Genomic DNA, 16,140 nt, shown 5'->3' with positions numbered 1-16,140 from the left:
TTTAATTTTGTAGTTGTCACACTCCCAGTCAACTTGATTTCTGACTATTCTGATTGATGGTTGTTCTATATTGTGTGTTGCAACCATTCAAGGCCAGACAGGTTCACTTGGGATTCAGGCAGATGGAAAAATATTTGCAGAGCAGTGGGAATGTCTGGCATACCTTTATTTAAGGGTGGAGCGATCCATGCATGCCACAAGCCACGTGTCCAGCTGCAGTAAGTCCCAATTCCTTTTTTGTAATAAATGCACACAAATCTAGCAGGGTGTGAAGATATTATAAAACAAAGCATGATTTTTTGCTTACAGGTCCATTCTCAAGGTTATGAAAATGCTGCTTGCTGGGCCCATTCTCAAGGAGGTGGGAATATCAGACGTGGTGAAGGAGTTTGACTGACTCCATTTCCCCTGCATGATTTTCTATATTGTTCTGTATTGTTCTGTATTTTAGTTGTAATTTTGATGTGTTTGTGCAAGGAGGTGAGCCATGTTTACCTATGCCACCATCTTGACCAGAAGTTCTTCCAAAATTCAATTTTATTTCTATATACTAGTAACAAATAATAAGAAATTAAAAGTTTTGAGAGAATCAAGATGGTGGAGGAGTGAGTGGAAGTTACACTGACCTCGTCCCAGGACCAATTGGGAAATACAACTAAATTGTGGAGAAATCACCTGGAATGAACAACTGAACAATAGCAAGAGAGGAGCCTTATACCCTTGTACAGACAGAAGAATCAGCTTTAGCACAACCTAACTGGTAAGGAGTGTGGTAGAAACTTGAGAAGGTGGGCAGGGTGCCCATGGGCGGCAGCACCAGAAGGGTATTGAAACAGCCAGTAGCATTTCCCTGAGAAGAGCAGGGTCTGAACCATAAGTGGGAATTTCCAGCCTACAGCACAGGAGCCCAAAAAGTACACCGATAACAGCCAAATGCAAAAGCGGCAGGGTTGATCTCTACAAGAGATAGGAGGCTGGAGACACAAAGAGCCATTTAAAGGGCCAACTTACAAATTTTTATTTGAAGCCACTTACCCTGGTCTCCAGCAAAGGCAGGGGCAGAGCAGGCTAGAGACCCCAGAGGAGAGAGTGGGGGAGGAGGCTTTGGGGAGAGGATGGAGAGAGTAGCCGGCAAGATCCCAGTGCTGACTCCTTCCCCATGCGGCAGCAGCCATCTCTCTCAGGCAAACCATTCCCCTGTGTGGCAACAGCATGAGAGAATACGATAGCCCCCCCACCACCAGGTGGGACTTGACCTCACTGAGTACAGAGTGGTAGCCACAGATAGTAGGTCCCTGGCTGAAGGGGGCACAAAGTGGTGTAGAGACTCTTGAGGAGAGACTGAAGATGGAGGCTTTGGGGAGAGAATGGAGAGAGTAGCTGGTGTTATCCTGTTGCTGACTCCTCCCCTATATGGCAGCAGCCATCTTTTTTATTTCTTTCTTAAATGCAGATTGATTTTATTTATTTTTTAAATGTCAAAGTTAATTATAAAATATTAAAAAATTTAAAACCATTATAAAGCCTCAGCAATTAAACTAACATGACACCAGCATAGAAATAATCATGTAAATCAATGAAACATAACGAGCATTCTAGAGACAAACGTATATATCTAACAATATAATATATGATTAAGTTGATATTTCAAATCAATGGGTAAAATGAAGCTTATTCAACAAACAAGGTGCATGAAACACTATTACTTGAAATAAAACAAATACAGAGTCCTATTTCACACATTATAAAAGAAATATTCAGGTGAGATAAAAATCAATATATAAAACCTAAGGAGTTTTAGGAGAAAATACAAAATAATATTTTCCTTAATCCGAAGTAAAATATTCAAACCCAGAAGTTATAAATATTGACAATATGACTATATTAAACATTTAACTATATAGTAATATACATATAAAAAAGTTAAAGAACAAGGAATAAAATAGAAAAGTATTTGCAACACATCTAAAACATGGTTAATAGTTTGTTTTTGTTTTTTTTTAAGGGAAAAAAGTTCTACAAATATTTAATCAATAAATGGATAAAGAAAACAAAAAAGTCATTTAAAGTTTTTTTTTAAATAATAGAAATAGGAAAGAAATACAATAAAACAGGTTTAGTTCAACAAATAGTAAAGGAACAATTAAAATAACATCATTGTCATAATCAGATTAATGAGTTAAAAATATTGGTAATATCAAGTATTGGCAACTCTGAAAGGAACTGGGTATTCATAGAAACTTTTTATTCATCTTAAAGCAGTCCCTTTAGCATATTTTGCAGTGTTGGTTGGGTGGAGGTGTATTCTTTTAGCCTTCTTTTGCCTGGGAAACTCCTTATTTTGCTTTCATTTTTTTTTAAGTATAAAATTCTTATATTTAGAATTAGCCAGCTGGACTCAATTTAGATGATCCCAATTTTGTGGGCAACATCCAAAGCATCATAGTCTGGAGCCAGTTGAACATATACCTTCTTCTCCCCATCAGGCCTGATCAGGGTGTTGACCTTGGCCACATCAATGTCAAACAGCTTCTTCACAGCCTGTTTGACTTGGTGCTTGTTGGCCTTGACATCCACAATGAACACAAGTGTATTATTGTCTTCTATCTTCTTCTCTATTGTCTTCTCTGGCTGACTCCGTAGTCAGGGGGAACTTGATGACGGCATAGTGGTCAAGCTTGTTTCTCCAGGGAGCACTCTTCTAAGGATATTTAGGCTGCCTTCAGAGCCGCAGTGTCTTAGGCCTCTGGAAGGTGGGAGACATGCAGTTCTTCTTCTTCTTCTTCTTCTTCTTCTTCTTCTTCTTCTTCTTCTTCTTCTTCTTCTTCTTCTTCTTCTTCTTTGTGGCTGTGGACACCTTTTAGCATTGCTTTCTTTGCTTTCAAAGCATTTGCTTTGGCTTCAGCTTTGGGAGAGGCAGGGGCTTCCTTCTTAGCTTTCGGAGCCATCTTTTTGAAAAGCTTGACTTCCATTTTAATTGAGAGCCTTGCTGGGTAGAGCAGTCTTGGATGCAGACCTTTGTTTTTCATCACTTGGAGTATTTCTTGCCATTCCTTTCTGGCTTGCAGGTTTTCTGTTGAAAAGTCAGCTGCTAGCAATATTGGGGCTCCTTTCTTTCTTACTACCTCTTTCTCCCTTGCATGCTTTAGGAGTCTCTGTTTGTCTCTGATATTTGCCATTTGAATGATGATGTGTCTTGGAGTGGGCCTCATTGGGTTCCTCTTGAATGGCAGCAGCCATCTTGCTCAAGCAGAGCACTCCCCTGAATGGCAGCATTCACCTAATAACCCCGCCCCCAGGAGGGCCTCTGCCCCACATTGTGGTGCCGCTAAGTCAGCCTGCTGAGGGCAGAGTGACTAGATTAACCACTGAAAGAGACAGCCACAGACAGTAGACTCCTGGAAGTCTCTTAAAAACTGTCTAAGGTCACACAGGGTCAGCATCTGACAGCATCAGAGGCATATCCAGAAAAAAAAAAAAAAAACAGTGGTCTCCTACCACAGAAGTTCACATTACAAAGTCAGTAATCAAGACAAATCAATTTAAGAAGCATAAGCAAAAAAGAAGAGTCTTACAAATAATGGTAAGGCAAAGAAACACCCCCTAGTCAGAGGGAAAGGAGGAGTCCCAACAAAGAGAACTAAATGAAATAGAGGCAAGTAAACCATCAGATACTGAGTCCGAAACAACAGTTCTAAAGAACCTCAATGAGCTCAGTAAGCTCAGAGAGAATGACAAAAAATTACAGAGAAACTATGAAAAATTTACTGCAAACTATATCAGCATGAAAAATAACACAGAAACTATCAATAAGAGACAAAAGGAAATGAATAATACAATTACAGAATTGAAGAACACAGTAGAAGGAATCAAAAGCAGGTTAGATGAAGCAGAGGATCGAATCAGTGAGCTAGAGGAGAAGGTAGAAAAAAGCTCCCAGAAAAAGCAAGAAAATGAAAAAGAATCAAAAAGAATGAAGAGGCATTGAGGGAAATGCAGGACATCCTGGAACATAATAATATCCATATAGTAGGGATACCAGAAGGAGAAGAGGATGAGGAAGGGATAGAAAGCCTGTTTGAAAAAGTAATCATGGAAAACTTCCCTAATTGAAGGAGAGAAAAAGTCACCCAAATCCAGGAATCACAGAGGGTCCCATTCAAGAAGAACTCAGTAAGGCCCACTCCAAGACACATCATATTTCAAATAACAAAATTCAAAAACAAACAGAGAATCCTAAAAGAAGCAAGGGAGAAAGAGAGAGTAACATATAAGGGAGCCCGATGCAGATAGCAGCTGACTTCTCAACAGAAACACTGCAAGCCAAAAGGTAATGTCAGGAAATTTCCCAAGTCACGCAAAGCAAAGGCCTGCAACCAAGACTGCTCTACCCAGCAAGGCTCTCAATGAAAATGGAAGGCGAAATAAGGAGTTTCCCAGACAAAAGAAGGCTAAAAGAATACACCTCCACCAAACCAGTATTGCAAGATATGCAAAAGGGTCTGCTTTAAGAAGATGAAGTGAAAGAGCCTATGAATACACACTTCCTTTCACAGTCACCAATACTTGATATTATGAATATTTTGAATACTTCTTAATCTGATTGTGATAATGACATATTATTTTAATTGTTACCCTATTATTTGTTGAAAGTAAACATGTTCTTGTAGATTTCTTGCCTATTTCTATTATTTTTTAAAAGCTTTAAATGACTTTTTGGTATTCTTTTTTTTATTGTTTATAGTTTTGATCTTTTTACTTTTTGGTATTCTTTATCCATTTTTTGATTAAATGTTTGTAGAATTTTTTCCCTAAAAAAACTCTATTAACCATTTTTTTAACGGATAAATTTTTATTTAATTTTTATTTTGTAAATTAAAATATCTTTATAGCCTTCACTATCATTACAAATATATTGTGTCAGTTAGATCATTAAAATATGTAGTATTCCTTTTTTTAATTAATTAATTTATTTTTTAAAATACATTTGTCTCTGCCTACCCCCCACCACTTTCCCTTGCCCCCTCCCTCCCTCTCTCTCTCCCTCAACTTTCCTCCTTTAGTTTTGTCCATGAGTCCTTGCTATATGTTCCTTGACTTTCCCCTTCCCTTCCTTTTCCCCTGCCTCCCCTCCTTCCTTCCCTCTTCTTTCTGTTGGTTTATTTTCCTTTCAGTGTTGCTGGTCTTATTTTCTGTGCATCTTTGTATTGTTGGTTAAGTTCCACCTATAGGTGAGATCATATGGTATTTGTCTTTTGCCCCCTGGTTTATTTCGCTTAGCATAATGCTCTCGGGTTCCATCCATGCTGTCACAAAATTTAGTAGTTCTTTTTTTCTTTCTGCTGCGTAATGTTCCATTGTGTAAATGTACCATAATTTTTTGATCCAATCATCTACTGAAGGGCATTTAGGTTGATTCCAACACTTTGCTATTGTCAATTGCGCCGCTATGAACATTGAGGTGCATAGGTTCTTTTGAATTAGAGTTTGGAGATTCTTAGGGTATAGTCCCAGCAGGGGAATCGCTGGATCAAAATGAAAAGTTCCATTTTCAGCTTTTTGAGGAAATTTCACACTGCTTTCCACAATGGCTGCACCAGTCTGCATTCCCACCAACACTGTACTAGTGTTCCCTTTTCTCCACAGCCTCGCCAGCACCTGTTGTTTGTTGATCTGCTTAGGATGGCCATTCTGACCAGTGTGAAGTGGTACCTCATGGTGGTTTTGATCTGCATTTCTCTGATGGCTAGTGATGCTGAGCATCCTTTCAAATGTCTCTGGGCCCTCTGTATATCTTCCTTGGAAAAGCGAACGCCCAGGTCCTTTGCCCATTTTTTCATTGGATCATTTGTCTTCTTGGAGTGGAGTCGAGTGAGTTCTTTATATATTTTGGAGATCAAACCTCTATCTGATGTATCATTAGCAAACATGTTTTCCCATAGAGTTGGCTCCCTTTTCATTTTGCAGATGTTTTCTTTAGCTGTGTATTCACTTTTTAGATTGAGGAGTTTTATGGTAGAGTCTACAGGGTCTTCTATGTACAGTATCATGTCATCTGCAAACAATGATAGCTTTACTTCCTCCTTTCCAATTTGAATGCTTTTTATTTCCTTTTATTGTCTGAGCGCTGTGGCTAGGACTTCCATTATGACATTGAAAAGAAGTTGTGAAAGTGGACATCCTTATCGAGTTCCCGATCTTAGCAGGAAAGCTTTTAGTTTTTGCCCATTGAGTATGATGTTGGCTGTAGGTTTTTCATATATGGCCTTTATTATGTTGAGGAATGGCCCTTTTATTCCCATTTTTCTGAGTGTTTTGATCATAAATGGGTGCTATACATTATCGAATGCTTTTTCTGCGCCTATTGAGATAATCATGTGATTTCTGTCTTTTATTTATGTGATGTATTGCGTTTATTGATTGTGAATATTGAACCATCCTTGCATCTCTGGGATGAATCCCACTTGATCGTGGTGGATAATCTTTTGAATGTATTGCTGGATGCGGTTTGCCAATATTTTGTTGAGGATTTTAGCATCTATGTTCATCTCCAAAATTGGCCTGTAGTTTTCTTTCTTTGTAGGGTCTTTATCTGGTTTTGGGATCAGGGTGATGCTGGCTTCATGGAAAGAGTCTGGGAGTCTTCCCTCCTCTTGGATTTTTGGAATAGTCTGAGAAGGACAGGCGTTAACTCTTCCTTAAAATGTTTTGTAAAATTCTCCTGTGAAACCGTCCGGACCTGGGCTTTTGTGTGCTGGGAGTTTCTTGATGACTGCTTCACTTTCCCCAGCTGTTATCGGTCTGTTCAAGCTTTCTGTTTCTTCCTCCTTCAGTGTTGGAAGATTATAGTTTTCTAGAAATTTGTCCATTTCATCCAGGTTTTCAAATTTCTTGGCATATAATTGTTCACAGTAGTTTCTGACGATCCTTTGTATTTCTGTGGTATCAGTTGTTATTTCTCCTCTTTCATTTCTGATATTATTAATTTGGTTCCTCGTCCTTTTTTTCTTGATAAGTCTGCTTAAAAGCTTGTCAATTGTATTTATCTTTTCAAAGAACTAGCTTCTCGATTGGTTGATCCTCTGAATTGTTCTTTTCCTCTCCATGTGTTTTAGTTGTGCTCTAATCTTGACTATTTCCTTCCTTCTACTTGGTCTCGGATTTATTTGTTGTTGTTTCTCCAATTCTTGAAGTTGTAGTGTTTGGCCTTTTATTTGAAATATTTCTATCCTTTTTAGGTAAGCCTGTATTGCTATGAACTTCCCTCTCAGGACTGCCTTTGCTGTGTCTCATATGTTTTGGACTGTTCTATGTTCATTTTCATTTGTTTCCAGAAATTTTTTGATTTCTTCTCTTATCTCATTATTGACCAATTCATTGTTTAATAGTCTAATGTTCAGTCTCCATGAGTGTGCAAGTTTTTGAAGTTTCTCTTTGAGGTTGATTTTCAGTTTCAAGCCTCTGTGTTCCGAGAAAATGTTTAGTATTATTTCAATTTTCCTGAATTTGCTGAGGCTTGCTTTGTGTCCTGTCATGTGGTCTATCTTTGAAAAACTTTCATGAGCATTTGAAAAGAATGTGTATTTTTCTTCTTTGAGATGTAAGGTTCTATATATGTCAGTTAAGTCTATTGGATTCAGTGCGTCTTTCAGCCCACGAGGGCATTTAGTCCATTTACATTGAGAGTTATTACTGATAGAAACGTATTCATTTTTTCTCTTTGTTCCTGTGTTTTCCTCTTTCTCACTCTTTTCTTTCATCTTCCTAAACCAGTCCCTTTAGTATATCTTGGAGTGCTGCTTTAGTAGAGATGTATTCTTTTAGCATTCTTTTGTCTGGGAAACTCCTTATTTCCCCTTCTTTTTGAATTGAGTGCCTAGCTGGGTTGAGCAGCCTTGGTTGTAGGCCCTCGCTTTTCATTACTTGGAATATGTGTTGCCATTCGCTTCTGGCTTGGAGTGTTTCTGTTGAGAAGTCAGCTTCTAGCCGTATTGGGGCCTCATTTTATGTGGCTTTCTCCTTCTTCCTTGCTTCCTTGAGGATTCTCTCTTTGTCTTTGATAGTTGCCATTTTAATGATGATGGGTCTTGGCGTGGACATCCTTGGGTTCCTCTTGAGTGGGGTCCTCTGTGCCTCCTGGATCCATGAGAGCCTTTCTCTCCTCAAATTAGGGAAATTTTCCATCATTACTTTTTTGAGGATATTCTCTATCCCTTGCTCCTTTTATTCTCCTTCTGGTATCCCTATTATGCAGATAGTATTGCATTTCAGGTTGTCCTGCATTTCCCTAAATGCCTCTTCATTCTTTTTGAGTCTTTTTTCCATCTCTTGTTCTTTCTGGGAGCTTTTTTCTACCTTATCCTCCGTCTCACTCATTTGATCCTCGGCTTCGTCCAGCCTGCTTTGGATTCCTTCTACTGTGTTCTTCAATTCAGAAATGGTATTGTTCATATCCTCCTGAGTCTTCTTGATAGTTTCTATGGCCTTTTCCAGGTTGATATAATTTGCTGTAAGATCCTGATAGTTTCTCTGCAGTTTCTCAAAGTTGTCTTTGAGCTGGCTGAGCTCATTGATGTTCCTTAGAACCATTGTTTTGAATTCAATATCTAATACTTCCCTTGTCTCTGTTTCATTTGCCTCTCTCTGTGGGAAGTCCCCTTTTCCACTTATTTGGGGGGAACTTCTTTTTCTTCCCATTTTTGTGAGTCTGTTAAGTAATTTATTTATTTATTTTTGCTTCTGCTTCAATTGGATCGTCTTGATTTCCTAACTTTGTGAATTAAACTTCTATGTTATTAGGCAGGTCTTTTAATTTATTTATTTGTTTGTTTATTTGTTTTTCCTTTAGTTTTCTTCCTTTGCCTGCCTCTGATGATGTCAGTTGTTGACCCTATATGACCTTGGGTCATTTTTTTTAGCTTTCCAGGAGTCTATGGTCTGTGTCTGACTCCTGCTTTGGGCAGCTCTGTGACCCCTTCAGCCAGGGATCCACTATTTCTGTGGATTGCTTTGCACTCTCCCCCCAACCCCGCTCCTTCAGTGTACTCCCTGGCCTGTTAGGATCCCCAGCCAGGCAGGATCTCCAGCCTGCCTGGGCGCTTATTTGCCCAACCTTGGGCACTTGTCTGGTGCCTGTGCCTGGTGGGTGTGCTGGGACTGGTCAGTTTAGGGTCTTCTATTGTGTGCTTTCCCTGCTTTTGGCTCTTTGAGGATGTTGCCTGCCCTTGCCAAATGGAGACTACGGAAATAGGAGGAAGTCACCTCCAGAACTCTCTGGTTAATCCTGTCTCCAGTCTCTCCTCCAGGGACTCTGGGCAGCTCTGTGACCCCTTCGGCCCACGATCCACTATTTCTGCGGTCTGCTCTGCACTCGCGGGCTGCGCAGGTCTGTTTACACCTGCCCCCACTGATGTGTGCACTCCCTCGCTGGCCCCATTGGCGCCTACCTCGGGCAGGCCTTGCCAACCCACGTGAGCCCTTGTCAGCCTGTGCGGGTCCACACACATGCTTGCCAGCCCTCGCCGGCCACTCAGCGCAAGTGTGTGTGCCTTCTCTGTGTGGTTTTGGGCTGTCTATTGTGTGCTTTTCAGGTTTTGGCTCTTTGGGGGTGTGGCCTGTTCCCGCACAATAGGGACTAGGGAAAGGAGGAGTCAGGACTCCCTGGTTCCTCCTCCCATTCTTTCCCCAACACCTCTTTCTCCAGTCCCTCCCCAGGGGTCTCTGTGCAGTTCTGTGACCCCTTCGGCCAAGGATCCACCACCTGTGTGGAAGGCATTGCAATTGCGGGCAGGCTGGTTCATTTGCGCCCCACTTCTCCCCCTTCGGTGGCACGCCCTGCCTGCCCACAATGGAGACTACAGAATGGGGAGGGAGTCAGGACTCCCTGGTTCCTCCTCCTGTTCTTTCCCCCACACCTCCATCTTCAGTCTCTCCTCAAGGCTCTCAATGCAGCTGTGTGTCCCCTTTGGCCAGGGATCCTCTATTTCTTCCAGCTTGTCTGCACTTAGCCCCCCAGCTCTCACGCGCACAGGCTGTGTGTGGAGTGCACAAAAGGCACTCCTTATGGCACCAGCACCAGAGGGACATTGAAACGGCCAGTTAGCTCCCCCTAGAAGAACAGGGTCTGAATCATAAACAGGGACCTCTAGACTACAGCAGATAAAACCAGGAAAACACACAGACAAAATGCAACCCCGAAAAGATTGGTTTCCTTAATTGATTCCCTTATGCCTGAGCGAGATGGTAGCTGAAGAGTGGGAGGTGAGTTATCACCAGGGCTCCGCCGACCACTGTCTCCATTTTCTTCACAAAGTTTTCCTCACCAATCTTTTCCTAGGCACCAGCCCACTCTGCTGCCACCTCTGCCGAGAGATCAAGGAGGGTGGCTGCCACTGCAATTTTTGCGTTGGCCCTTTAAATGTCTCTTTGCATCCCCAGCTGCCTGCCTCTGGCAGAGAGCGCCCCTAAGCTTTTCGGGGTTGCGTTTTGTCTGCGTGTTTTCCTGGTTTTATCTGCTGTAGTCTAGAGGTCCCTGTTTATGATTCAGACCCCGTTCTTCTAGGGGGAGCTAACTGGCCGTTTCAATGTCCCTCTGGTGCTGGTGCCCGTGAGCACCCAGCCCACCCTCTCAAGCCTCCACCACACTTCTCACCCATTGGGATGTGTGAGAGTTGAATCCACTGTCTGTCCACTACTCCAAGGCTCCTCTCCCACTATTGTTCCATTGTTTTCCAGGTGATTTCTCCACTATTTAGTCACAATTACAGTTTGGTCTTGGGAGGAGGTCATCATGACTCCCATTCACTCCTCCGCCATTTTCCTCAAAAAAAAAAAATACGTTGTGTAGTTCTTAGATGCAATACCCAAAGCATTATCCATAAGATTAAAAATCAATAAATTGTTCTTCATCAAATAAAAACTTTTCTTTCTCAAAGGATGCCACCAAGAAAGTGAAGAAAGAAAACAAACAAGCTACAGATTGGGAAATAACTTTTGCAAATCATATATCTAATAAGGACTTACATCTAGAATAAAGATTTATTATAATTCAATAATAAAAAGACAAATAACCCAATAAAAATTTTGGCAAGGGATCTGAATAGATAATTTTCAATCTATACACACACACATACAGATGGCTAATAGTATATGAAAAGATGCTCAACATCATTAGTTATCAAGGAAGTGCAAGTCAAGGAAGTGCAAATCAAAGACAACAAAAATACCATGGCACATTGTCTAAGCTACAATCACAAAGAAACGTAATATAGAATAGCAAGGAAGCAGAGAAATTGGAACTCTCCTTTATTGCTGATGGGTAAGTAAAATGGTGTTGTCACTTTGCAATATAGTGTGGCAGTTCCTCAAATGTTAAACATAGAGTTACCATACAATCCAGAAGACCTACTCAGTGGTGAATATGCAAAAGAAGTGAAAATACACATCCATACAAAAATTTGCACACAAATATTCACAACAGCATTAATCATGAGCCAAAAAGTAACAACCTAAATGTCCATCAATTGATAAACAGGTAACTAAATATGGTACATCCATATAATGGAATGTTATTTGGCCATGAAAAAAATGGAGTACTGACACATGCTACAACACCCATAAACCTTAAAAGAGTTATGCTAAGTGAAGTAAGCCTCTCACCAAGGACCACATGATGTCATATATATGAAATATCAAGAATAGGCAAATATACTTTTGATCCAGCGATTCCCCTGCTGGGACTATACCCTGAGAACACCAAAACGCCAATACAAAAGAACCTATGCACCCCAATGTTCATAGCAGCACAATTTACAATAGCCAAGTGTTGGAAGCAACCTAAATGCCCATCAGTAGATGATTGGATCAAAAAATTATGGTACATATACACAATGGAATACTACGCAGCAGAAAGAAAAAAGAAGTACTAAACTTTGCGACAGCATGGATGGAACTGGAGAGCATCATGCTAAGTGAAATAAGCCAGGGGGCAAAAGACAAATACCATATGATCTCACCTATAAGCGGAACCTAACCAACAATGCAAAGAAGCAAGGAAAATATGACCAGCAACACTGAAAGGAAAAGAAATCAACAGAGACAAGAGGGAAGGGGGGGGCAGGGAAGGGGAAGGGAAGGGGAAAGTCAAGGAACATATAGCAAGGACTCATGGACAAAACCAAAGGGGAAGAGCTGAGGGAGGGAAGGTGGGAGGGGGCAAGGGAAAGAGGTGGGGGGAAGGCAGAGACAAATGTATTTAAAAAGTAAATAAATTAATTAAAAAAATAAAATAAAATAAAAAAAATAAAAAACACAGTCCTTCTTCCTCTGTTTTGCAATGCCACCTTTAAATAAATCAATTGTCTATCAAAAAAAAAAGAATAGGCAAATATATATACAAAAAGTAGAATAATGGTTGCTAGTGGCTAGAGATTTGGGGGGTATGGAGAGTGGCTCCTAATTAATATAAGGTTTTTTGGGGGGGTGATGAAAATGTTATAGAATTAGGTAGTCATGATAGTTGCACAACTTTTTGACTATACAGAGAACTGTAAATTGTATACTTAAAGTAAATGAATTGTACAGTATGTAAATTATAGTTTAATAAAGCTATTACCAAAATCTAAAAACATGCATAGCTCTGTGTTGCTCTTAACATTAATTCCACGTTTCATTGTCTGGAAGACCAGAGCCTTCATCTACATGCATTTCCCATCCCTGACATGCACTGTGCCATATCTAGCTGCACTAAATTGATTTATCTTCATCCTCCCAAGAGGCTGTGTATGACTACACATCTGTGCTTTTGTTCCATCTGTTTCCTCTCCTAGAATGTCTATTTTGTCTGTTTACTCGGTGAACTGCTACTTATTTTTTTAAGAAGAAGTTCAAGCCTCTCCTCTCCCTAATTGCCACTCCCCTAGGCCAAGAAGGTTACCCTTCCCTTCTTTTTACCACAGCTGTTCACAGTATACACCTCTCTCATTGCACTTCTTATATAGTGTGACAATTATCTGTGTTTACCTGCTCACCTATTTTCTTAACAAAATGATGAGTTTGTTGTGGACAGGAACCATGTCAAATTTACCTCTCTATACCTAGCACCTAGCACAGGGCCTGATACATAGCAGACTCTAGGTACACACTTGTTGGTAGAGTGAATGAATTTAAGTATACTATCAGTTATTCATATACCATGTTGTCACTCCACTGTATCAGAGTGATCCAATGACCTATGAACTGACAACAAGTGCTGAACACAAAAAAGAGTAGGAAAGACCTATTTTGAAAGCATGGAGAGGGCAAGCATGGCCAGAACACTGCAGTGCAAAACCTTGTGCAACCAAAAGGCCAATGAAGGCACATGGTGAAGAGAAAGGATGTGGGGTCACCAGGATTGGAATAAGTGGATAGAAATGGGGAGGGAACCTTAGTTCCCAGTTGATAAGCTAGCCTCCTTTTAATCCCAGTTGCCTAAAATAATTGACTTCCTGGGTTGGAGCACTGCAAGAGTAGGGACCATGTTTGATTCCTTTCTAAAACCCCCTGCCTACTGCAGAATAGTCATTCAATGAATGGAGTATCTTTACTTTCCTTTTAGGATCCTAGCAAGGAAAGAGGGCAGCCAGGCATAATCAAGTCTTCTCTTGGGCTCCCTAGAACAGTGAGAGCTAGGTAGCTGGGAAAAGACAAGTGAGTACTCTTTGAATTCAGAGGAAATGGCCAGACTAGCAGAGAAGAACAGTATAACAACAGGGAAGGCCAAACTATTGTGGCTTTATAAAGCAAAGGAAGACAATAAAATAGCTCTGGAGTCAGTGCCTCAGAGATTTGACAACCTGGGAGTTTGGCTATCTTGACATTGCACCAGAGACCCCTACTATGAATGCTGAAAACATCAGACAAATGTCCCTGTCAATCCTCTGTGGTTTCCTAGTTCTACAGGGAATCTGACCATATTCCCTTGTGGTCCAGACCAACAACCTTAAATAACCAGAAAAGCCAGATGAGCCTAACCCAGTGTAGCAGCTTGTTTGTTTGGATGAAACATGGGCCAAAAGTTGGTCTATACTAAATGAAGTTATAATGGTAGAACTGCCTTAGTGTACTGTAGAAGGAAATCTAACTCAAGCCTGAAACATGAAAATCCTGCCTGTGTTTACAGGCAGATGTGGATTTTGAATTTTCCAAACCCACGAACATGTGAGCCAGTTCTTTAAATACCTCCCCCCACCTCTCTCTATGGAGAAACTTGATTGATTGATACACCAGGCAAAAGAAGAAAATAGTTGGAGACAAAGTGCAAAAAGTTTCTATTTCACAATTTTGTCCAGGGGCAACTTTCTTATGAGGCCCAGCTTCCATTAGTGGCCTATATTATTATCTTCCAGTTTCTGATTCCAAGCAGTTGATTTTTTCCTGGCAAAGCTTTATTTGACAATAGGCATTTCTGATTAAGTTAACACAGTCAGGGACCTGTGACAGCAGAATTTCTATAAAGCCCTGGGGGTTTTTTGTTTATTTTTTGTTTTTGTACTTTTTTCCTCAGTGTCAGACAGAAGCTAGTCTGAAGCCACTCTTGCCTGAGTCTGGATGTGGTTCTGAATAGAGGCTAAGCCACTCAAATGAGAGTGAAGATGTTTTAGAAGCAATAATTTATCAGAAAATACATGCCTAAGTCATAAATAATAAAAAATAAATACATAAATACATAAAGTCAAGCAAATAAGCAAACAGGTTTTGCCACTTCCCACTTCGAGCTGCTTTGCCTGAACTTGAGGGTCTTTCCAATTACCAGGTTTCTCTGCACACTGCAAAGAAATGAGACAGTGTGTTCCATAGGACCCATCAGCTTTTGCAGACAAGGTGGGCACTGAATATAACACTTGGGCTATGTTGATAATTAAGTAAGGCCTAAGAAAATAAAAGAAGACTATTCTTGTTCAAACAATCTGGAGAGAAATGTCAGGGAAGTCATTTTAATGGTGTCTTGACCTCTCTTCTAAAATCTAAGAAATGCAGGCATTGCTTAATTGTTTCCCACTTTAGATCAAAACACAAATATATTTTGTACAAAACACTTAAAACTGTGAGTAATTCAAACCATTCAATTGTTCTCATCTGTATTCATACTCACGATCTTCTGCCAGCTCCAGATGTTTCTAGGAGTGGTTAGCTCAAAAGCTCACTTGACATCACACCATGGCATTTCTTTCACAGATGATTAATAGAGGACACAAGGCCTGACTCACAGCTTGGCCAGAGATTTCTCTGATTAAGGTAAGCTTAAAGAATCACAGCCCCCGCATTGGGATCAGCTTTGTGTCTCCACAGCCCTTAATTCGGAAAAAGGATTTCCCTTGTCTAGGATAGGGTTTGTCTCATGTTGTTGGAAAAGGGGAGGGTCCCAAACTAAGAGCCAGATGATATTTGCCAGGTAATGCAAAAATAGAGAAACACACACTGTGCAGCTGATCTGTAAATTGGTACCAGGTCTGAGAGCAATGAGTGACGAAATGTGGTGTTTGTCGTTTTTTGAGGATGTATGTTAGCTGGTGTAATAAAAAAGTGCACTACTTCTTAAATTTTATTTTATTTATTTTATTTTATTTTTTATTTTTTTTATTGTTCAAATACATTTGCCTCCATTTTCCCACCACCACTTTCCCCTGCTCCACCCACTCTCACCTCCCACCCTCAATCCTTCCCCACTTTGGCTTTGTCCATAGGTCCTTTATATATGTTCCTTAATTTGACCCTTCCCCTTCTTTCCCCTGTTACCCCCCTTCCTCCTCCCTTCTCACTACTTCTTAAATTTTAATGTGCATGCAAATCTCCTGGGGATCTTGTTAAAATGCAGATTCTGATTTGGTAAGTTGAGTAGGCCTGAGGTAGTGAATTACTAATAAGCCCCCAGATGATACCTATGCAGCTTGTCTTTAGACCACACTTTGAATACAAGATTATGAAATAAGTGGTAGGCCTGCAAATAGGCCCCACACTTACACTGTTGCCTGAGTCCTGTCAGCGATAAAGAAATGGCCAGATCTTATTCTCCTATAGTTTTCAGCCTGGAAGAGAGTGAGCCTTGTGTGTAAATAATGGTATCAGTGCCACAAAGGAGGTAAAAATGCTGAGTATTTT

The sequence above is a fragment of the Pteronotus mesoamericanus genome, unplaced genomic scaffold (genome assembly GCF_021234165.1).
Source record: "Pteronotus mesoamericanus isolate MK-2021 breed Mesoamerican mustached bat unplaced genomic scaffold, CSHL_Meso_final contig_40, whole genome shotgun sequence".
Taxonomy (NCBI): Eukaryota; Metazoa; Chordata; class Mammalia; order Chiroptera; family Mormoopidae; genus Pteronotus; species Pteronotus mesoamericanus.
The sequence above is the reverse complement of the archived record's forward strand: the minus strand, read 5'-3'. Positions refer to the sequence as shown.